We start from the raw sequence: 24,710 nt of genomic DNA on the forward strand, positions 1-24,710 counted from the left end.
TCAAATGTTACTTCCCAAATTTCAGAAAGCAGAAGGTTTTTAAACAACTCCCACAGTACAGTTTGTCCTGAATTATTTTTCTCATCTACCCAAATACTGTATTCTAAAGCCAGCACAACAAAAACACCAAGTTACATGCAGTCTACAATAGGGAGTGCATTTCACTGAGAATTTAACATCAATCCATCTAATGTCGGAGACAGTCATAGTTTCACTTTGCAGACACCAATACAAGGGCAGGAAGATCTCCAAGTCAATCACAAAACATAATCTCACATGTGGAGTTATTTTAGCATCTTTACAAGATATTCTCATTCCTGACCCCATCCTGTCACAAACCGTTGTCGAGATTAATGCTCCTCTTACCTCAGTCCTCCTAGCTGGACGGACAGAACATAAAGGCACAAAATTTGATGCTGTGCAAGGGTACCACTTCTGCAGGGCTCCTGTTCAATTTGCCAGCCGCCCACTTCCCTGCACAGAATACTGATGAGTGACAATAGCAAACCATCATTGTCACTCAACTCCCACGCCAACACCTACAGCACTTAATCCAAGACAATTGCTGCATCCTGACATTCCAGGGCTCAGCTGAGTACTGTTCTCCTTTTCCCTTCTTCTCTCACCAGCACCTCTCCGCCCCCCTCCCCCTCCTTCCAACCTTCCAACAGTTTGACGCAATCATTACACAAACTATCCTCAGCCTAATAGCATAAGTGACATCTAAAAAACATTGGAGGTGGAGAATGTGAACCAAAATGACACATTTGATACTGCACAAAATATCACAGCATCAGGTTAATTACCAATTGGTTCACATTCCCTGAAGAAAATTCTCAAATCAGGAGAATCAGCACTATAAAATCTCAACTGACAAAGTCAGTATTTTTTTTAATAAAAAGGAGCAAGGAATTATAGTTTAAAAATCCTTGGATTTGCACTGGAATGCAGCAACCTGTAGGGCTAACGGAGTTGGAAAATAGGATTTGGCATATTTCTTTTTCAGTAAGAAGTCTCACAACACCAGGTTAAAGTCCAACAGGTTTATTTGGAATCACAAGCTTTCAGAGGTGAGCGATGAAGGAGCAGCGCTCCGAAAACATGCGATTCCTGATAAACCTGTTGGACTTTAACCTGGTGTTGTGAGACTTTACTGTGCCCACCCCAGTCCAACGCTGGCATCTCCACATCATTTCTTTTTCAGGCAGCACAGACATGGTGGGCTGAATGGCCTCCTTCTCTGCTGTCAACTTCTTTTATTTTCCAAGCTTCCCTCGACTATGAACATACAAATGAGGAGGTATGGGCCATTCAGACCTCAAGCCTGCTTGAGGTCCACATGGCCCACACGGGAGAAACATCCTTTCAGCATCCACCTCGTCATGTCCTCACATGATCTTACAAGTTTTATGAAGATCACCTCTCAAAGTCCAACGGATACAGATTTGACTTGTCCAACCTTTGCTCACAAGATAAACCCTTCATCCCAGGAATCAGTCGCGAAAACATTCTCAGCACTACTTTTAATGCAATTATATCACTCACAGGAAATCAAAACTATACCCAATACTTTTGATATAGTCTCACCAACATCCTGTGCAACTGCAGCAAAACCAACCCCTTTTTATATTTTTCTTTCTCTTTGCACTAAATAAGATCCGGTTTGCCTTCCTGATCAATTGCTGCATCGGACCTGGGCATCCAGATAGCTCCCTTTGTACCAATGGACATGTTACCACCTTATACCCCATTTGCCAAATTTTTGCTTACTCACTTAACATATCTGTATCCCTCTGGAGACTCCTCATCTTCTTCACAAGTTACTTTCCTCCCTATCTTTTTGTCGTCAGCAAATTTTGCAAACGTACACGTTTGGTCACTTCATCCAAGTCGCTGAAAATAATTCAGGTTCTCACCATGGCATGCCACTCATGACATCTTGCCAACCTGAAAATGACCCTTTTATGCCAACTGTGCTCCCTGTTAACTAACATATGAACATATTCATAATGTTTCCCCTTACATCATGAGCCCTTATTTTGCAGTCTCCTTTGTGGCATCTTGTCAAAAGTCTTCTGGAAATCTACACATCTATATCCACAATGGAGTTCAGTCAAACACAATTTCCCTTTCACAAAACCATGTCGACTCTGCCTGATTACCACAAGATTTACAAAGTGACCAATTATAACTACCAGAATGATAGATTCCAACGTTTTCCCAGTGCTAGGCTAACCGGCCCATAGTTTCCTGCTTTTCGTCTCCCTCCTTTCATGAATTGAGGAATGATATTCACTATTTTCCTAAACAAATTCAGACCTTCTGCAGAATCTAAGGAATATTGGAAAATCAAAACCAACGCATTTACTATCTTAGCAGCCACTTCTTTTCAGACCCTGGGATGCAATCCATCAGGAACAGGGAACTTGTCAACTTTTACTTCTAATAATTTTCTCAGTATACTTTCTCCAATGATTGCAACTAAGTTCCCCTTCCACCTCTTGATTTATTTCTGAGTTTGTACCCTCTACAGTGATGACAGATGACAAAATAAATGCCATTTCCTTATTTTCCATTATTAATTCCCCTGACAGTCTCTCTAGGGAACCACTGCTCATTTGAGTTATTCTCTTTTTTAAACAGTTGTAGAAATTCTTAGCACCTTCTTTTTAAAGCATACTTGTCTCGTCCTCATTCTGTTAGCTTTTAATTCTTTGCTGTTTTTATACATTTGGCCATTCTTCTGATCGGCCACGAGGCTTCATGGAATTGTATGCAGTTTTTAAAAATTTGATACTCTCGAACTGCCTTAGCCACAGACGATACATCCATCTCCTCGATTATTTCTCTTACTAAAATGCACCCTGATTATTCTGAAAATATCTCCTTAAATGCCTTCCACTGCATCTTTACTGACCTACTCCTGATCTGAATTTCCCAGTTCACTTTAGCCAGTTGTCTTTATGCCCTCATAATTGCCTCTTACTCAAGTTTAAAAATATTAACCTTAAATCTACTCATCTCTCCCTAAAAATGAACGCAAAACTGCAGCATGTTATGATCATAGAATCCCTATAGTGCAAAAGGAGGCCATTCGGCCCATCGAGTCTGCACCGGCCACAATCCCACTCAGGCCCTATTCCTGTAACCTCATATATTCACCCTGCTAATCCCCCTAGGGTCAATTTAGCATGGCAAATCAACCTAACCCGCACATCGTTGGACTGTGGGAGGAAACCGGAGTACCCGGAGGAAACCCACGCAGAAACGGGAGAAAGCGTGCAGACTCCACACAGACAGTGACCTGAGGCCGGAATCGAACCCGGGTCCCTGGCGCTGTGTGGCAACAGTGCTAACCACTGTACCACCGTGCCAAAAGCAACTTTCCCAAAAGATTAATTAATACTGTCTCGTTGCACATCACCATATCCAGAATATCCTGCTCTCTGGTTGGCTCTAAAACATGCTGCTCCAAGAAACTGTCACAAAAACCTTATGAAATCACCACCCAGGCTACCTTGGCCAATATGCAAATTAAAATCACCCTCGGTTAGCACCATACCTTTCTCACAAGTCCCATTTCTCCTCTCAATCATGTTCTGTAGTGTGCTTACCATTAGGAAGCCTATAAACAACTAGCACAAGTGACTTCTTACTTTTGCTATTTCTTTTCTTGACCAAAACTGATTTGACGTTTTGAATCAAGGTCATCTCTCACTATTGCACTGTCATCCTCAATTTGCAGATCTCCTGTTCCACCTTTTCCGAGCTCACTTTCTTCTGGAATATCAATAATCTTTGAGCATTCAAGTCCCAGCCCTGGTCACCTTGGGGCCACATCTCTTTAATGGTTATATGGGCTGATAATTCATCCATTTTGTTATGAATGCTGTGCATTCAGTTACAGAGCCTTTAGTTCTGTTTTTTTTTAAATAACCTCTGGTCTTAATAACTGTTATAGTCATAGAGGTTTACAGCATGGAAACAGGCCCTTTGGCCCAACTTGTCCATGTCACCCACTTATTAACCATTAAGCTAGTCCCAATTGCCTGTGTTTGGCCCATATCCTTCTATACCAATCTTACTATGCAACTATCTAAATGCTTTTTAAAAGACAAAATTATACCTGCCTCTTGCAGCTTGTTGCAGACACTCACCACCCTCTGGACCCTTTTTTATCTCTCCCCTCTCACCTGAAACCTATGCCCTCTAGTTTTAGACTCCCCTACCTTTGGGAAAAGATATTGATTATCTAGCTGATCTATGCCCCTCATTATTATATAGACCTCTACAAGATCACCCCTAAGCCATCCATCACACAAACCAGCCTCCAATCCATTGACTCTATCTACACTTGCGGCTGCCTCGGCAAAGCAGCCAGCATAATTAAGGACCTCACGCACCCAGGACATTCTCTCTTCCACCTTCTTCCGTCAGGACAACGATGCAAAAGTCTGAGGTCACGAACCAACCAACTCAAGAACAGCTTCTTCCCTGCTGCTGTCAGACTTTTGAATGGACTTACCTTGCATTAAGTTGATCTTTCTTTACACCCTAGCTATGACTGTAACACTACATTCTGCACCCTCTCCTTTCCTTCTCTATGAATGGTATGCTTTGTCTGTATAGCACGCAAGAAACAATACTTTTCACTATCTTAATACATGTGACAATAATAAATCAAATTAAAAGCCCCCTATGCTCCAGGGAATAAAGTCCCAGTCCATCCAGCCTCTCCTTAGATATAACTCAATCCATCAAGTCCTGGGAGCATCCCAGTAAATCTTTTCTGCACTCTTTCTAGTTTAATATCCTTTCCATAATAGGGTGATCAGAACTGTGCACAGTATTCCAAGTATGGCCTTACCAATGTCTTGTACAACTTCAACAAGACGTCCCAACTCCTGTATTCAATGTTCTGATGTGGAGATGCCGGCGTTGGACTGAGGTAACACAGTAAGAAGTTTAACAACACCAGGTTAAAGTCCAACAGGTTTATTTGGTAGCAAAAGCCACACTTTGTGTGGCTTTTGCTACCAAATAAACCTGTTGGACTTTAACCTGGTGTTGTTAAACTTCTTTCAATGTTCTGACCAATGAAACCAAGCATGCTGAATGCCTTCTTCACCACTCTGTCCACCTGTGACTCCACTTTCAAGGAGCTATGAACATGTACCCCTAGATCTCTTTGTTCTGTAACTCTCCCCAATGCCCTACAATTAACTGAGTAAGCCTGGCCCTAGTTCAATCAAAGTGCATCACCTCGCATTTATCCAAATTAAACTCCATCTGCCATTCATCTGGCTCACTGGCCCAACTGATTAAGATCCCACTGCAATCCTGGAAACCTTCTTCACTGCCCATTATGCCATCAATCTTGGTGTCATCTGCAAACTTACTAACCATGCCTCCTAAATTCTCACCCAAATCATTAATATAAATGACAAATAGCAGGGTCGCAGCACTGATTGCTGAGGTACACCGCTGGTCACAGGCCTCCAGTTTGAAAAACAATCCTCTACAACTACCCTCTGGCTTCTGTCATCAAGCCAGTTTTGTATCCAATTGGCTACCTCACCCTGGATCTCGTGGGTTTTAACCTTATGCAACAACCTACCATCTTGAACTCTTCGTACACGGTCCCTTCCTGCCACACTCTGGTTATCATTACTCTTAGTGTTAACTTGCTCTCCAGCCTTGTCCTCTCCCTTTAAGGTATCACAACTTCCCTCACTTGATCCTTTGCAGCCACTATTTAGTTTGAAATTTGCTGTTATATCCAGGTCAGAAACTCCAGTGTTTTATGGAGCCCGTCTGGATCACAAGTTTTGAATTTGGCTAGGATAAGCATGATAGGTTTCACCTCAGATATGATTCAAATGACCCACTAGGGAGCTTTTACCAAACAAGGTTTATTTAAGAATATAGCTAACATGTATGGAAAGAAAATTAGAAGTAACTTTCAACAATTACAAACAAAACATCCACGATAATGTATTTAGCAAATATATCCAAGATGTCCCAATCAAACAAAAACTTTGGCAAAAAACAAACCCTTTTCACAGGTTTAACACAGCAAAGACTAATGCTCACGTGACACTGGAACCGAGTCCTTTGGTTGGAGAATTGAAACTCCTGACTTCTCAGTTTGTAACTTCTAGCAGGCCTCTGGATACACCCAGAACAGTTTGAAGTCAGAACAGCTTCCCAGAACACCAAGCAGTCAAGTCACCAACAGCAGATTTTCTAGTGCAGGAAGGCAAGATGTCTTGCTTTCAGCTAACCGGCAGAATTTCCCAAAACCAGGGAGAGAGAGAAAGACATTGCTTTCAGACTGATATCCCTTCTAAAACTAAAACCTGTTGCTCAGAACTGAAAATGAAAGAGTTCTTGTCACCTGACCTGCAAACATTGTTCCTCCTGACAATGCAGAGTCATAAAACTAATTCAACAAGTAAAAATAAACAACTGCCATTTGAGCCACTTAAAAGCAACAACGGACTGCTCGGAGACAGCTTGGCAACAGTTACATCAGCAAAGAGTTAGAGAATATGATATTTTTCAAAACTCAAACGTCACATCTCTCTATCGCCCTAATTATACGACTCACCAGAACACAGGTTCCTGCACAGTTTCGGTGAAGATGGTCCCAACGGTACAGCTTCCACTTTCCCCAGTACAGGTGCCAGCGCGCCAGCGATTATGTACCAACTTGCTTCCAACCAAAGATTTAGGAGGAGATGATCGATTTAACATTGGAGCCCATGTTGTATCAGCAAGGTTTTAGGAACAACTCTTGAAGCAGGATGACACAGTGGTTGGCATTGCTGCCTCAGAGTGCCAAGGACCCCCGGTTCGATTCCGACCTCGGGTCACTGTGCGGAGTCTGCACGTTCTCCCTGTGTCTGTGCGGATTTCCTTCTGTGCTCTGGTTTCCTCCCACAGTCCAAAGATGTACATGTTAGGTGGATTGGCCATGCTAAATCTGCCCTTAGTGTCCAAAGATGTGGTTAGGTGGATTAGGCATGGTAAATGCATGGGGCTACGGGGATAGGGTGAGGGTGCACCTGGTAAGATGCTCTTTCAAAGAATCAATGCAGACTCCGAGTCAAATGGCCTCCTTCGGCACTGTAGGGATTCTATGGTTCCAAGTCATGACGAAATGGCACAGAACTCACATCCTTGGGTGGTAAATGCACATTAGAGAAAGTTAAACAATTTTGCATGATGTTAACCAACAATTTGACTCGGGTGTGTCTCAGCTTAATTTGATAAATTGCTGCAATGCTTGTAAATTGGAGAGAGAGTAAGGGCATCGGTATATAAATTAACATTAGCTGAACCAGTACTTACATAATTGACTGCTGACGAAAAACAAATTCGCAAAGTTTTGCCCAGCAAAGACGCAACATGAAGAAAGTAACTTGCAACAAGAAGCTGGTTAAGATTAACAACTGCTAAGTTAATACTATGCTTCACTTGTTCGACTGTTCCAAGCTCACTGGCAAAAGAAGCAAAGACACAAGGAGGCACTTCTTCACACACAGTATGATTGGGATCTGGAATACACTGCCCGAGAGTGTGGTGGAGGCAGGTTCAATTGAGGTATTGGAGGGGCAATTGGATTGTTATCTGAAAAGGAAGAACGAGCAGGGCTACGGGAATGGCCCCAGGTAAATTGGAGAGCCGGAGCAGGACAGGCCGAACAGCCTCTTGTGGTATTATTTTGAATCAATATATTTGACAGTTCAAACTCTAAACAAGCATTACAGTAGCATTATTCATTTGTGTCTCAACAACAAGCATGGATGCCAAGGAGAGCATCAGTTTCTTTAAGAATAAATCTTGCATTGGCAGCTTAGGATCTTACCCAGGTATACCAAATGATGCAAAAGCTGGGACTCATCTCCAAGGGCCATCTGAAAGTAGCGGCTAGTGTAAATAGGGTAAGTGAACCCCACGAAACAACAATTCACCAGGACAAACCATGCACAGTGGACTCTCGAGAGGTCTGATGGGCTGATTAGCCTTTCCTCATTCTCAGGATTGCTGATTTGCAATGACTGAAGAAATTGAATTCCTCTATCTTGCACGAAAGCCCAAGAGTTTATATTGAAGCACATTTACATTCCACTTTTTTTTTTGTCTGTCATGCAATAACAAACAAAAACTACTGGCCTTTGTCATTCTAAATTGCTTACGTGTTTTAAATGCCATTTTGACTTCATATATTACAATGTGCTCACAGGCTTTGAGGCACAGTGGCACGCACCGCTGCTTCACAGCACCAGTCACCCGGGTTCGATTCCCGGCTTGGGTCACTGTGTGCAGTTTGCACATTCTCCCTCCGGAGGCAACCCACCCTCTCTGCTTGGGTTGCCTCCGGGTGCTCCGGTTTCCTCCCACATTCTAAAAGACGTGCTGGTTAGGGTGCATTGACCCGAACAGGCGCCAGAGTGTGGCGACTAGGGGAATTTCACTGCATTGTTAATGTAAGCCTTACTTGTGACTAATAAATAAGCTTTACTTGACACTTGTAACGAAGGAGGATTGTGGGCATCAGGAGGCAGTGAGTGAGAGGAATAAATGAGAAATTAATCTGGAGAAGGGACCATTACCACCTGAGGAACAGTATGCAGCAAAAAAACTAATGAAAAACCTCAATTTTTAAATCAAATTTCAAAATATTTTGATGGTTACAATTCTGTGGGTTAGAAAAAGACATTCCTGAAGTTCGCTTTTTTTAAATAACGTTCTAATTTTTATGCTGCTAACTCTTCCTGATCCAGGAGTATTCAATTTGCATAACAGTCATTCTACCAGAGTAGATGTACTGGGTTGGCTGCATTATAGATAATTATACACTCACACCCTCTAATAACTAGGGTCCCTAATTCTGCGTCTCAAACACACATGCACATGCTTCAGCAACAAATAGCAAAATGGAAAGGTACTTGTCTGACTCACGGTACACTGATATTAAGACTCTTCTACAGTGAAGTACTTGAGAGTCACCAGCACACCATTGTTATTGCTCACTTGCTAACAACCTCCTTCATTACAGCAACCATTTGATTTAGAGATCTCTTGAAACGTTACCAGCCATGGCCCAAGAGTGGAACAACAAACTAAATTATACGGCTGGATGCTTTTCACAGTTCAACTGGACACAGGAGAGCAAGACGCTTTGTACTATTATCCTTTAGTGACATCTTAACCCAGACTCCACAAGAGGAGCAGGAGGCAAAGCCCAGATCCCTTCCTTCCAGGGAGAAAGCTTCTGCTCGCCATTCTCGAACATGGCATACAAGAAAATGGGATAACGGATCACACCCAAAAACAGAAAAATGTTGGAAAACCTCAGCAGGTCTGACAGCATCTGTGGAGAGTGAACAGAGCTAACGTTGTGAGTCTTATCGTGATCCTGACATGAAACTCATACAAACCTAGCCACCAATGAGCTGACTGCAAGATGACAGTGTTTAAAAAGTACATGAGTCATTTTCTGAACCATTATTTTCAAAATGGATGGAGCATTATGTCTGAAAGATTAAAATCATTTTTTTTTATTTGTTCGTGGGACATGGGCGTCGCTGGCTGGACCAGCATTTATTGCCAATGCCTAGTTGCTCGAGGACAGTTGAGAGTCAACCACATTGCTGCGGCTCTGGAGTCACATGTAGGCCAGACCGGGTAAGGACGGCAGATTTCCTTCCCGAAAAGGACATTGAATTCAAACTATAAGAGCCACTTCAACAGAACATAAAAGGTACATATCCCTCCTGATAGCAGCACCAAGTGACAAACATTCCAAGGGATCAGGTATTCTATATTTAGCTGGCACTCCTTAGAACTTGAACCTTAATGACTGCACAGCGAATAATCCTTTTCACGTGGTAGCAAAAAATAAAATGGTACTTGTGACCAATTAAGTTGATCTCGCTTGCCCACCTCAAGGGCCTCTAACAGTTTGGTATAACACAACCTGTGTGGCACAGTGGTTTGTCCTGCTGCCTCACAGCACTAGGTTCGATTCCGGCCTTGGGTGCCTGTCTGTGTGGAGCTTGCAAGTGCTCCCCATACTTGTGTGGGTTTCCTCGGGGTGCTCTGGTTTCCTCCCTACTCCCAAAATGTGCACATTAGGTGGACTGGCCATGCTAAATTGCCCCTTAGTGTTCCAAGATGTGTAGGCTAGATGGATTGGCCATGGTGAATGTTTGGGGTTATGAGGATAGGGCAGGAGAGGGGGCCTGGATCAGACACACTGTCAGAGATTCAGTGCAGACTCAATGGGCCGAATGGCCTCCTTCTGCACTGTGGAGATTCTATGATCTGGTTTTATAAACACAAACTATCCAATACTGTGTGAGCATATAGGGCGGCACCGTGATTAGCACTGCTGCCTCACAGCGCCAGGGACCCGGGTTCGATTCCCAGCTTGGGTGACTGTGTGGAGTTTGCACGTTCTCCCCGTGTCTGCATGGGTTTCCTCCGGGTGCTCCGGTTTCCTCCCACACTCCAAAGATGTGCAGGTTAGGTGGATTGGCCGTGATAAATTGCCCAATCGTGTCAGGGGGACTATCTAAGGTAAATGCATGGGGTTATGGGGGATAGGGTGTGGGTGGGATTGTGGTCAGTACAGACTCGATGGGCCGAATGGCTTCCTTCTACACTGGAGGATTCTGTGATGTGTAAGCAATGTTGCTTCAACACTCTCAAAGCAGCCACTCCTCTTTCATCCAACCTCTCAAATATAACGCAACATTAGAACAACCCTCTCACCAGAATGTAGTCTGAAGTTTGGACACCCAAAATGTTTTGTACAACTTTCCAAAAAAACTCATTCTATACTTGTAAATTTTAGCTGGAATGTACAATTTACAACAAACAGAAATAATTACACCCTTTGCTGGGCGCGATAAGTTGACAAATATATCGCAATGAACAGCTACTGCCACGGTGTACCAGCAATGTATTGGATGACTTTGAAACCCGAATTCAATAAATAGTCAAACAAGCCAAGTTATTATTCATTTCTAGACCAAGTCAAAGTGGCCGCAGTCACTCGCTCAGGTGACAGGAATGTTCCTTTGACTTTGAACAGTATCAATAGCGACAAGACTGAACTTGGATCTTATTTTATCATCAAGAGCAATAAACAACTGCACTGTTGGGAGCTGCAAAGATATATTCGGTGAAGAATGAAAAGCTTTGTATGGCAGTTTACAGAACGTGTTTTACAATGCGCTCTTTATGCACAGACACGACAAAAGCTCCGGTTTCCTCCCACAGTCCAAAGATGTGGGCATTAGGTTAGCCATACTAAATTGCCCCTTAGTGCCAGGGAGATTAGCAGGGTAAATATGTGGGGTTACGGAGATAGGACCTGGGTGGGATTATTCTCGGTGCAGGCTCGATGGGCTGAATGGCCTCTTTCCGCACTTGTAGGGTTTCTATGATTCTATGAATCAGCTTGTACCATGAAAACAACCCGACACTGTGGTTAGGGCTGCAACAGAATTCAAAGCAGCACACCAGACAACAAAATCAAATTAGTCTCAGGTGTCAGATCAACTGAGAAAAGAGCTCGCAGGGTGCTATGTGTGGAAACTGGCACTTTGCTTCAAACCACCAAGGCAATGTCTACAATTTAAAGTAAAGTAAGTTTCAGCATGTATTCCAAGAGCGCACATTGTCCTCCATGTGTGTTTTGAGGGTCATTGACCCTGGAAGTCACTCCATGCTGCAGTATTTAGAAACTGAATCAAGGTGGTGCATTATTTAGACCATAAGACAGGAGCAGAATGAGGCCACTCGGCCCATCGAGTCTGCTCCGCCATTCAATCATGGCTAACATTTTTCTCATCCCCATTCTCCTTGCCTTTCCCGCATAACCCCTGATCCCCTTATTAATCAAGAACCTATCTATCTCTGTCTTAAAGACACTCAATGACCTGGCCTCCACAGCCTTCTGCAGCAAAGAGTTCCACAGATTCACCACTCTCTGGCTGAAGAAATTCCTCCTCATCTCTGTTTTCAAGGATCGTCCCTTTAGCCTGAGGTTGTGCCCTCGGGTTCTAGTCTTTCCTACTAGTGGAAACATCCTCTCCACGTCCACTCTGTCCCGACCTCGCAGTATCCTGTAAGTTTCAATAAGATCCCCCCTCATCCTTCTAAACTCCAACGAGTACAGACCCAGAGTCCTCAACCGATAAATCACTGGTGCAAACTGGGAATACAAGAGAATGCTTCCTGTTTTTGAATCACACCAGGGGCGGAGCACATTTCGCAAGGGGATGTATTCGTTGGTCTGCATGGTCACTCACACCCCTGCATTCCCACGGTTACAGGTTCATTACTCAATTTACTTCAATCCACAAAAATCAATTCCTATCTGCTTCACAAAGCAATGGTTCAAGCCCCAGCCACAACATATTTGACCCATCACCCACAAGGGAAGAATTCTACTACTTCAGTCATTCAACTCACAGAGACAAGCTAACACACGCGAGTGGATGTCTCCTAACATCTTGATGCTCGCTGTGAAACGCGCTCTCTGCCCTGAGCTGGGAATGGAGGAGGAGTAGATCTGTCAAACCTCTTGGAGAAAGGAGGTCAGCATCTTTTGATTTTTTTTTTGGGGGGGGGAGGCAGAGAGGAAAATTCCATGCCCGACTAAATGTCACCAGTTACCCAATTCACTCGACACTGCGAAATCATAACTAGCGATTAAAAATCACGATTTTTAAAAAGAATTGCTGTTTTGTTGAGAGTTGATGTATGCCAAGTCTTAAAAAGAGACTCAATTCTCACGAGACAGTGAGAATGAATGCATCACAGTCTAATCATAAAATATACAAACAGTACTCCTTTGAAGCAGTCATCATTTGCTGGATCTTTTGGTGTGTGTGGACCAGATGTCAGGAAGCTCTTTTGTTAGAAGTACTGTATGCATCACAGATTTGAACTTGAATGGTTTAGTAACCCACCCAAACACCCCCCCCGCCCCACCTCCTCCGCCCCTCACCCACCACCATCTTGAATCTCCCCAACCTTTTCTGGGAATTTCAAGTATGTTTTTAAAAGAAAGCAGATATTGCTTGCTCACAGCCAGAAAATCCCCCTCCAGCTTGTCCTGAATTACCCCAGTTCAACAAGTTGGCAAAAAGCATGCGATCAGTGACCTCAGTGCTTCTCAGCCCTTTGTTGTGACCCGATACGGTTTTGGTAGAGGAGACAGAGAGAAAGAAATTCCCTCAGATGAGTAGGTTCATAACTGGAGATCATAGATTTAAAATCATTGGCAGAGAGAGCAAAAAAAAAAAAAATCAGACCAGAGGTCAGGTGCAACATTTCCACTCCGGTGCTTGGAATGCTCAACTTGGAAAAGATGGTGGAAGCAGATTCCAAAAACAATTTTCAAAAGGGAGTTGGACAGGAGGAGGAATTTATACGCAATGTGTGGGAGTGTGGTTGCGACTGCTCTTTCAAAGAATCAGTACAGGCCGAATATCATCCTCCTTTCCTGCAGGTTTCCATGACTCCAGCTGGAAGGAGAGGACAATCAGGGAATATAGACAGCATAGAAGGGGGGAGTCGGCCAGTAGATCCTTCGAGCCTGCTCTACCACCCAATGAGATCACAGCAGATCCACCTTTCCGCACTCTCTCAATGTCCTGCAACACCCCAAAATCTGGCAGTCTGTATCTGGGAAATAAACAGGAGGAGAGGTACAAGCTTGGCTCAGGTTCCCTCAGAGATTCAGTGCCCCACACAAAAATATCAGCTGTCTAGCTTACAGATGGAGGATGTTACTGAACTCTACCAACTAACTTAAGATTCTCTGGAGAGGTAGGAAAAAAAAAAGACACATTTTGAAGTGGGGGTAGGGAGAGAGAGAAGCGCTCTGGTGGAAGGTGGTGCCTGAAAGCTTACTGGATTCTGATCTTTCACACCATAGCCACAAGATTCTGAAACTTCAGCAATTCAAGAAGGAAGCCCACTGCCATCTCAGGAAAATAATGGGTGGACAGTAACTTTATAAGGGGCACGGTGGGCATGTTGTCCGACTAGTAATCCAGAGACCTGGGCTAACGCTCTGGGTTCAAACCCCACCACGGCACTGGTGGAATTAAAAATTCAGTTAACTACTAAATCTGGAATTTGAAGCTAGTCTCCGTGGTAACCATGACGATCATTGTCAGTTGTAAAAACCTATCTGGTTCACTCATCATAGAATCCTACAGTGCAGAAAGAGGCCATTCGGCCCATCGAGTCTGCACCAACCACAATCCCACCCAGGCCCTATTCCCATATCCCTACATATTTACCCTGCTAATCCCTCTAACCGATGCATCCTGGGACACCAAGGGGCAATTTAGAATGGCCAATCAACCTAGTCCGCACATCTTTGGACTGTGGGAGGAAACCCACGCAGACACAGGGAGAATGTGCAAACTCCACACAGACAGTGACCCCGAGCCGGGATTCGAACCCAGGTCTCTGGAGCCGTGAAGCAGCAGTGCTAACCACTGTGCTACCGTGCCGCCCTTTCCCTTTCGGGAAGGAAATCTGCCGTCCTTATCTGGGTCTGGCCTACATGTGACTCCAGGGCCACAGCAATGTGGTTAACTGCTCTCTGAAATGGACTAGCAAAGGCAATTTGGGACGGGAAACCAATGCTGACCTTGGCACTGACGCCCACATCCCATGAAAGAATAAAACACAACTGTGGCTTTGCCAGTAGTGTGCACATTCCAAAAATAAATGTGCAGAACTGCTTGGGAAAGCGTCAGAAGTTCAGCTTGCATTTTACACAACTACAACTTTTACAATCATCACGTGCCTGGGTGTATTGCCAGAAATCAAGATCATGATTTAAAACAAATGTCACTGTCATAGGGCCCCTCCAATCTCCCCGGCTGGCTAACCCACCAGCACAGCAAACCAGCAACCTCAGTGCTCCACAGAGACAAGACGTGATTGTTTAAACCAATTTACGTTCAAACCCTTGAGAATCGGGGCGAGAAATATTTGATATTAATGACAAATCTTTGGCTGAAAGGAGGGCAGTTCAAGGTAGTTATTATATCCTGCAGTCTATAGTAAGCGTCTAAGAGGCCAGTTTGATGCCAATCACTGCTGCTGGCTTATTTATTCATTTGAAATCCCAACGGGGGCACCTTTCAATCAACACCATGTGCAGAGCTATATTATTTTTGTTTTATAAAGGAGGAACCTGATGGAGCCAATATATAGCCATCAATCACTCGGCAGGTACCACAGGAAAGTGATAAACATAGACTCGACCAAGACTCTTGAAGAATGCCAGCCAAACACTGCTCAGCAGCCGTGAAATTCCCCTGTGTGAAGCTTCTGTAAAACAGTCGGGTCAAATCCTCTTTAAATTACAGAGCAGCAGGGGTTAGGCACCCCAACCGAGGGGGGGGGGGGGGGGGGGGGGGGGGGGGGGGGGTTACCATCCATACAAAGGCAAAATGGTGCGGATGCTGGAAATGACACCATCTATCACTGCTTGTAACTGCAGAGTAAGAAATGCTGTGTTGGCAGGTGCAACTGTGCAAACAGCATGCCATTTGTACTTGGTTTTAAAAGAAATCTTTGCAATTCATCCGTTGCCCCTTTCCTGCTTCACCAAAGCACAAGCCCCACCACAATTCGGAGGGGTGCAAGCAGATCTTCAGTTCTCAAACCAGCAGCGGTGCTGCATACTAACCGAACATCTGCAACCTCCCTGCGTCATCCTTACTCAGCACCTTCTGAGCAACCAGTAAATCAATCTTGTGTTATTAAAAGCTCTGGCCACAGAACTGAAGCCTGCTGTACAAATTCATTTTCATAAATTACCCATCATTTACTTAAAGGGATGTCAGGAGCTTGGAATAAATACCACAATGTCAACACTCGCAGCTTATATATGGCATGGGTTAAACGCAGAGCGAAGCCTTCTCACTTTGTCCTACAACATGTCTCAACCCCAACCTCAAAAGTACATCATTTGCTGCCCGCAAATGGTTTCCATTTCCCACACTGGCCATCCTTGGTGTGCTCCATGAATGATGGTACAACGTCAACTGCGCAAAGCGATTCCTTATAGGTCAAAAATCATGGTGATTACAAAGCTTGTCTCATAATCAAAATGCTCCTTTTCCAGAATGAACTGATTCTCTCCATACCTGCAGCAAGAGGCAAGCTAACGAGCCCACCGGACCAAAGAATCCCCAAGAAATAGGGCTCAAGCGCAAGAAATCAGCTCAGCTTATCCACACAGTCACGGCTATCAAAAAATGTATCCATGGACTTTTAATTTTATCCCCAAAACACATTTTTTCATTCATTCCTTGGACCAACGCAGTAGCTGAACCCAACCTCACAAACCAAAGAGCCTCAGCACCCAGCAAGAGAACAGGGTTTGATGTACAACACCATTAGGGTGCACTAAGCAAGGATGCAGCATGCTGCTGTGCAGAGGGACCTGGGTGTCCTTGTGCAAGAATCAGAAGGAGTTGGCTTGCAGATGCAGCAGGTAATTAAGGCGGCAAATGGAATTTTGCCCTGCATTCCTAGAGGGATGGAGTTTAAAAACAGCGAGGTTATGTTGCAGCTGTATAAGGTGCTGGTGAGGCCACACCTAGAGTACTGTGTACACTTTTGGTCTCCTTACTTGAGAAAGGATATACTGGCACTGGAAGGGTGCAGAGGAGATATACTAGGTTGATTCCAGAGTTGAGAGGGTTGGCTTATGAGGAGAGACTGAGTAGACTGGGGCTATACTCATTGGAATTCAGAAGAATGAGGGGAGACCTTATAGAAACATATAAGATTATGAAGAGAATAGGCAAGATAGAAACAGGGAGGTTGTTTCCACTGGGCAGGTGAAACTAGAACTAGGGGACATGGCCTCAAAATAAGGGGGAGCAGATTTAGGACTGAGTTGAGGAGGAACTTCTTCACCCAAAGGGTTGTGAATCTGTGGAATTCCCTGCCCAGTGAAGCAGTTGAGGCTACCTCATTGAATGTTTTTAAGGAAAGGATAGATAAATTTTTGAACAGCAAAGGAATTAAGGGTTATTGTGAGCGGGCGGGTAAGTGGAGCTGAGTCCACGAAAAGATCAGCCATGATCTTATTGAATGGCGAAGCAGGCTCGAGGGGCCAGATGGCCTACTCCTGCTCCTAGTTCCTATGTTCTTATGAATTTTCTTCCCCTCTTTTAAATGCTCTGCTTCTTTGTTCAATCGATCATCCACACAAGTCAAGAAGCAAATAAGAGACAACGGGATGGGAGGAGAAAACTACATCAAAGCCTAAAGGTACTCCTCACCCAATTTCCAACATCACTCACTAAATCTGGTCGACTTTACGTCTTCTGAACCCAAGGGCTTGAGAGCTAACTGTAGCATTGCGGCTGCTGTGAATGCTACTCGTATGCAGGCCTTGTCAAACTGGCAGCCCAACCTGCAAGGGTGAGCAAGGGGACCCCACAAGACATGCCCATTGCCCCACTCCAACCCCACCAAAGTCAGCAGCATGTCATGCATTATCTTTGCTACACTGGCTCTTGTTCAAAGCAAGAAGTCTCACAACACCAGGTTAAAGTCCAACAGGTTTATTTGGTAGCAAATACCATAAGCTTTCGGAGCGCTGCCCCTTGTTCAAAGTCCCACACCTCCAATGCCTCAGCTCTACTTGCTTAAAATCCCTTCACACCCTCCCTTTCTCTAATCCCCTCTTGCATCGCTAACCCTCTCCCAAACCCTCCCCTCATCTAACTCCGCCACTGACAGCAGCCACCTCAGCTCCTTAAACCTGTCCATCTTCACATTTCCACAGGGCCGCCTTCTCCACCTTGCCCTTCACCTGATCCTCAGGTTAAACACCACAGTCGGCTCTCCCCTGCTCAAAGGGGACAGCAGCCCTTTGGTCATCTGGGATTGTGGTGACTTTTACATATCTTTTGCTTCAACATTTGCAAGGATGTCCCAGAGCCCAGCCCTGCACAAAATACTCACTCAGTTTCAATGCTGGAGTATGTCCTCCAGACAGTGACAGCTGGAGAGGATTGGAAGGGAGAGAGATTTCAACACCCTTAGAGACAAAGCCAGTACTAAACAGAAACAACTTCAGCTTTCAGGTGAATTCCTTGTGTTAATAATTAACTATTGTAGCATAAATGCACTGAACCTTAGGGTTGCAATAATTCAGATATAACCAGTACACACTGAAACCAGTACAGTCCAACTTTGGGTAATGCAGCAAGATATTTAAAGACAACCTTTCAAGGAAGCGTCAGAAAATTATCCACATAACTCTTTAAAATGGCTAGACAGCAAGATGGTGCCTCTAAAGCAGGACAAGGTAACAAACAGATGGTCCTCCTACACCTCATAAGCAGCTCCTGAAATGGGGTCCGAGGCTGTTAACGTTCCTGTTCAAACAGGTCATAAATCACAGATCCTCTGAAACATGAAAAGCTTCAGGATATGAAACCATTTGAAGGTGGCAGAGTGAAACTCCTTTCACATTTAATAATCCTATCAGATGATTGCACCGTTCCCTCCTTTTGAAAGAAAGCGACGGCTATTCAATTTGTCGGCATGTTTTGGTGGGCTAGATGTTCAGTAGTTCAGGCCGAGATGTTTGCCTGAATGTATTACATGTCCAGTCAAATCTTTTTTTTAAAAAAACACAAATGTCTAATACTCCTTTGGCATTTAAACCATAGTCAAAATATCTGAGCAAGATGACGCTAATAGGATAATCCTGCACCTGAAGCAAGGTTACAAGGCAGAGTAACCTTGATTTGATTTATTATTGTCACATCTATTAACATAGTGAAAAGTATTGTTTCTTGCGTGCTATACAGACAAAGCATACCGTTCACAGAGAAGGAAAGGAGAGAGTGCAGAATGTAGTGTTACAGTCATAGCTAGGGTGTAGAGAAAGCTCAACTTAATGCGAGGTAGGTCCATTCAGAAGTCTGACAGCAGCAGGGAAGAAGCTGTTCTTGAGTCGGTTGGTACGTGACCTCAGATTTTTGTATCTTTTTCCCGAAGGAAGGTGGTGGAAGAGAGAATGTCAGGAGTGTGTGGGTCCTTGATTATGCTGGCTGCTTTTCCGAGGCAGCGAGAAGTGTAGACAGAGTCAATGGATGGGGGGCTGGTTTACGTGATGGGATTCCCAGCTCAGTTAGAAAACCCAGCAAGTAGCTGGCCTAAACAGAATACAAAGGCATCATGCCCAGCCACCAATCTACTCGGAATGAAAAAACCTGCATTAACAGCGCCTTCCACAATCTTGTGCCATCTCAAAACACTTTACAGCCAAATGAAGTACTTCTGAAGTGTAGGTACTGTTCCAATGTGGGGAAACGCAGCAGACAATTTGCACACAACAAGATCCCATATAAAACAATAAGATAATGAGTTTTAGTAAAACGGGTTGAGGGATAAACATTGACCAGGACAGCTGGGAGAACTCCTCTGCTTTTCATTGAATAAAGTTTATTTATTAGTCACAAGTAGATTTACATTTTACTGTGAAAATCCCCTCGTCGCCACACTCCAGCACCTGTTCAGGTACACTGAGGGAGAATTTAGCACGGCCAATGCATCTAACCAGCACGTCTTTCAGATTATGGGAGGAAACCCACGCAGACACGGGGAGAACGTGCAAACTCCGCACAGACAGTGACCCAAGCCGGGAATCGAACCTGGGTCCCTGGTGCTGTGAGGCAGCAGGGCGAACCACTGTGCCACCATGACCATAATAGTGTTATGGGATCTGGAATTCAGCTCTTGTTCCATTTAGGATTCACACAGGAGGCTGGGAAAGTGCAAAATCACAGACTTGCAATGATAGCAGTGGACAAGCATGGGTGGTGCTCATCTCGGAGACCTGGGCAGAACAAATCACTCAACTGATATATTGAACATTACACTCTCTCCATAGATGGTGCTGGTCTGAGCAGTATTTCCTATTTTTATTTAGGATCGCTATTGACTGCGTAGTAACGTTTTTCACTGTCAGTTCAGCTCAATTGGTCACACTCTTGCCTTTAGACAATACAAAATTTAGACTGGCAGTGCAAAACGCAGTGGATCAAGTGATTCATTCCTGCAGATGAGACGTCAAATCGCTATCCTAGTTGAAGGGTGAAGAATCTTGTTGCATAACTACGAGAGCAAGGAATGCCGTGGCAAACATTCTTCTACCAACAGCACCAAGAAAAACAGATTCAATCACATTCCTGATTGTTGGGTCTTGCTGTGCATAGAATAAATGGCCTTTTTCCCGACATTATAGTCACTGCACTCCAAAGAAATGTTATTGACACAAGTGGAGGCGAACTTTGGAGTCTTGCTACAACCTCACTTATGCACATCTTTTCTTTAAACAAGATCATGTCACGTCACTATCCAGGTGAATGAGGGGAACACAGCTGCCTTGCCCTCTCCAAGTTCCCTACCTCCAAGCCAAGCTCCTGGTTGGTGCTTCTCCCCAATAATGAGCATCTCAGATCAGGAAGCAGCGTGCGTGATCGTTCATTGTGCGCACACTAGCATAATGTGAAAAATTTAAAACTAATCTTTGAAACTGAGTCTAAATCAATCATTAAGTTTATAAACACCAAGTTCAAATTCTCAAACATAGCAGTGAACAAATAAATCTATATGGGTGACGTTTACTTTGCTTCTACACCAAAAGATACAAGTCTGAAAATATTTACCCACACCTTATCCTTGAGTTGTGTAATAAAGGCAAGGCTGAAGTTTTCGAGCTCTCATGTTAGATTACACAATAAGTGTATTGCTGGGACAGGCAACTTGATGTAACAAGCAAAAAGAAACATTTCAAAAGTGATACTTTCCGACTACTGTAAGAAAAATAGTTTGCCACAACCGACCAGGGTCAGTGATCTCAGGCATATTTCCTTTTGTTTATTTCCTACACTACAACAGTGACTACACTTCAAAAGTAGTTAATTGGCTGTAAAGGGTTTTGAAATTCCTGAGGCTGTGAGAACTTCTATAAATAAACAGAGAACTTGTATTTATATGCCAGTGAATAATTCACACTGACATTTTCTGGCTTTGAAATCTTTTAGCTTTTGAAGGGACTTCTAAAGCAAATTAATTTACTTGGTCAACTCTGTAATAAAAGCTTTACAAAAGTGCGCAATAATGGGAAAAGGTGAAGCTACAAGTTACTGCAGCAGTTGTAAAAAGATGAGCAGTGTTTGTTAAACACAGCTTCAAACAAAAAAAGACCACTACCCTAAATGCAAGTCTAAACCAGAGGTGGAATTTCAAAATTATTTTCTCAGCTGTTTTACCCTAATATTAATCCCAAGTCTATTATTTTTCACTGTCGCTACTTAGTCTCCAACAAAAAGGTATATTCCCAGTGATTTTCAAAAACATAGCTAAGCAATCTTAGAAAAATATTAATCTTCAATGTGTGCATATTCTTTTGTAATTGCTTTTACAATTACAAAATTGTAATTGCTTTTGTAAGATTAGAATCCAGACAATGAGTTCGATACCCCAGAGTTAAAGGGAAAGCCCATTTATTAATTCTAACAACAATATATCCTCTTCAAATTTTACCACTCTGCACAAAAGCCGGAACCACAAATCGGCACACGTCAAATTGCCAGGCAGCATAAACGGAAAGAGAATTTAATTGCTTCCCCCAGAATTATGTAATAAGTTAGTGATGAAGGTCCCATCCCACTCATTTGACACCACCTCCCTGTTTATGCCTTTAGGAATATCAGATGTGTTGTGCTTAAACAAAAAACAACAAAATTGACAACAATTTCGATAAAGTTAAAACAGTTTGGGGTTGCTTCAAAAGGTTATCCTTTAGCAAGGTTATAAAAATCACACACACATGTATGTGTGTGGCAAGCAGAATAAAACACATGGAAACAAACTTTACATGTGCAACAGTTCCTGGGTTGAGTTCATTGCCACAGGAGTTGGGAATTTTGAGTTAAGTTAACTTTTAAAGAAAGGTTGAAGTGGTGACTTTTATATTATTTTGGGTTTTATGTTCATTGTGGCTGTCTTTGGGATTATGGAGAGTTTGCAGCAGCAGGGACTGAGGGATGAAGGTTTCCCTTCTTACCTTCGCCTGTCACCACCCGAGGCGACAACCACCACAAGCTCTGGACCAAGGGAGCTGCTCCCTTCCACAGGCCCCAAACCAGGGACCTCCACCTTTTACACGGCGCCGCCAAACACTGGAAACTCTATGGGAGAAACTTGCTCACCTCCAACCGCCCCGTCTCAGCCGTTTTCGGGACTCTCCGCCGTACCTCAGCAACAGACCGCCTCCTCTCAATGTCACTCCTCACCCGCCTCCAACTGAGCCCTCCTGTTGTTCGACGGCTCCACCTCATCGCCCGGCCGCCCAAGGCAGCCCGGGGTTTGTAGTCCAGCGCGCCTCCGCCCGCCCATCAGAATACGCCGCCCATGGCGGGGAATAAACTACAACTCCCGGCAGCCCGCGCGGCGGAGGCAAGGACGGACGGCCCGCAAAGATGGCGCCGCCCACACAGGGAGGATGTCGGGTTTTGTAGTGCAGCGCGTCTCCGCCGCCCATCCGAACATGGCGGCCATGGAAGGTAACGAACTACAACTCCCGACAGGCCGCATGGAACATGGCTGGGGGAGACAAACGACAACTCCCGGCAGCCCGCGCGACGAAGACCAGTTTCCCCCCAACTAACGGCTCATGATGGCGCCGGCCACGCCCGGAGGATGCCGGGAGTTGTAGTGCGTGGACTGGTCAGACACCACTCTGTAACAGGGAGGCGGGACTACAACCCCCAGAGTACACCGCGCCTGACCGCAGGGGCGCAGGCGCACTCTCACTCGCTCCTTGGAGACGACGGGCAAGCTCGAGTGGGAAGAGGGGCCGTCAATATTTCCACATGAATTGAAAACTCTTCAACCTGACCAAACGAAAATACTTTGAACATGATGATCACCGACAATGATATATTATGATCATTTTTTTAACTACAATACCATTACCACATACCTTTTGTACCACAACACTGACAATAGGCGTCCAGACCAATGCGGGAATATCATTCACTGGGGCCTTGTCGGAGGGTTTAAGGTAAATCCCAAATATTTTTTGTGTGGATGTGAAGCTGGGAATGCGCGCGCAGCTTTTTCAAACGTCTCCCCTCTTGCGTCCTGCGTCATTACGTCAGTCCCCGCCCCTTTCCTGGCCCCGCCCATTCGGTTGCTAACAATACATCGGTTACCTAGCAACCCAGGAGCTGCGCCAGGCCACTGCCTGTGTCCAATGCTGTAACAAAGGGAATCCCCCTGGGGGTGTGTGTCAGTATTTACAGGGGGTCCCCGGGGGGAGTGTGTCAGTATTTACAGGGGGTCCCCGGGGGGAGTGTGTCAGTATTTACAGGGGGTCCCCGGGGGGAGTGTGTCAGTATTTACAGGGAACCCCCTGGAGGGAGTGTGTCAGTATTTACAGGGGGTCCCCAGGGGAGTGTGTCAGTATTTACAGGGGGTCCCCAGGAGGAGTGTGTCACTATTTACAGGGGGTTCTCAGGGGGGAGTGTGTCACTATTTACAGGGGGTCCCCAGGGGAGTGTGTCAGTATTTACAGGGTGTCCCCAGGGAGAGTGTGTCAGTATTTACAGGGGGTTCTCAGGGGGGAGTGTGTCAGTATTTACAGGGGGTCCCCAGGGGGAGTGCGTCAGTATTTACAGGGGGTCCCCAGGGGAGTGTGTCAGTATTTACAGGGAGTCCCCAGGGAGAGTGTGTCAGTATTTACAGGGTGTTCTCAGGGGGGAGTGTGTCAGTATTTACAAGGGGTCCCCAGGGGGAGTGTGTCAGTATTTACAGGGAGTCCCCAGGGAGAGTGTGTCAGTATTTACAGGGAGTCCCCAGGGGGAGTGTGTCAGTATTTACAGGGGGTCCCCAGAGGGCAGTGTGTCAGTATTTACAGGGGGTCCCCAGGGGGAGTGTGTCACTATTTACAGGGGGTCCCTGGGTCCCTTTAGTGTCCAGATATGCGAAGGTTAGAGTGATTAGCGGGTAAATATGTTGGGGTATTGGGGTAGGGCCTGGGTGGGATTGTGGTCGGTGCAGACCCGATGGGCCAAATGGCCTCTTTCTGCACTGCAGGGATTCTATGATTCTTTCTATGATTCGATGAAAATTTGGGTGTCAACTCACAAGGTGTGGGTTCCAAATCCTCTTAACTTGCGTCCAGTGGGACAATGATGATATCAATCTTTTTGACCAACATAATAAACTAAATCAAATGAACTCAAGGGCAAATTAAAAGGGGCAGCCCCTAAAAGGAGGGGAACCATCTGAAACAAAGGACAAAGTAGAAAGGAAACTTAAAACATCAAATTAAAATGTGATTAAAGGGGTTGATTAAAGGTTTCTCTGCAGACGAAGGAAATTTGCCATGTCCGTTACGAATCTCACCAACTTTTACAGATGCACCATAGAAAGCATTCTTTCTGGTTGTATCACAGCTTGGTATGGGCTCCTGCTCTGCCCAAGACCGCAAGGTACTACAAAAGGTCGTGAATGTAGCCCAATCCATCACGCAAACCAGCCTCCCATCCATTGACTCTGTCTACACTTCCCGCTGCCTCGGCAAAGCAGCCAACACAATTAAGGACCCCACGCACCCCGGA

At 44.7% G+C, this 24,710-nt stretch overlaps 1 protein-coding gene across 3 annotated transcripts in view; it reads right to left on the minus strand.

Moving 5' to 3' along the window:
• Positions 1-23,338, minus strand: part of sipa1l3 (signal-induced proliferation-associated 1 like 3) — a 254,121-nt gene extending 230,783 nt beyond the window's left edge. Inside the window, exon 1 of one of the 3 annotated variants that reach the window (XM_078241797.1) lies at positions 23,069-23,338. The gene's annotated coding sequence lies outside the window, so the exon portion shown is untranslated. Of the gene's footprint in view, positions 1-22,150; positions 22,394-23,068 lie in introns of those variants that run through there. The other 2 variants (XM_078241799.1, XM_078241798.1) reach the window with 2 other exon arrangements.
• Positions 23,339-24,710: the final 1,372 nt, after the last annotated feature.

The sequence above is a fragment of the Mustelus asterias genome, chromosome 24, assembly GCF_964213995.1.
Source record: "Mustelus asterias chromosome 24, sMusAst1.hap1.1, whole genome shotgun sequence".
Classification (NCBI taxonomy): domain Eukaryota; kingdom Metazoa; phylum Chordata; class Chondrichthyes; order Carcharhiniformes; family Triakidae; genus Mustelus; species Mustelus asterias.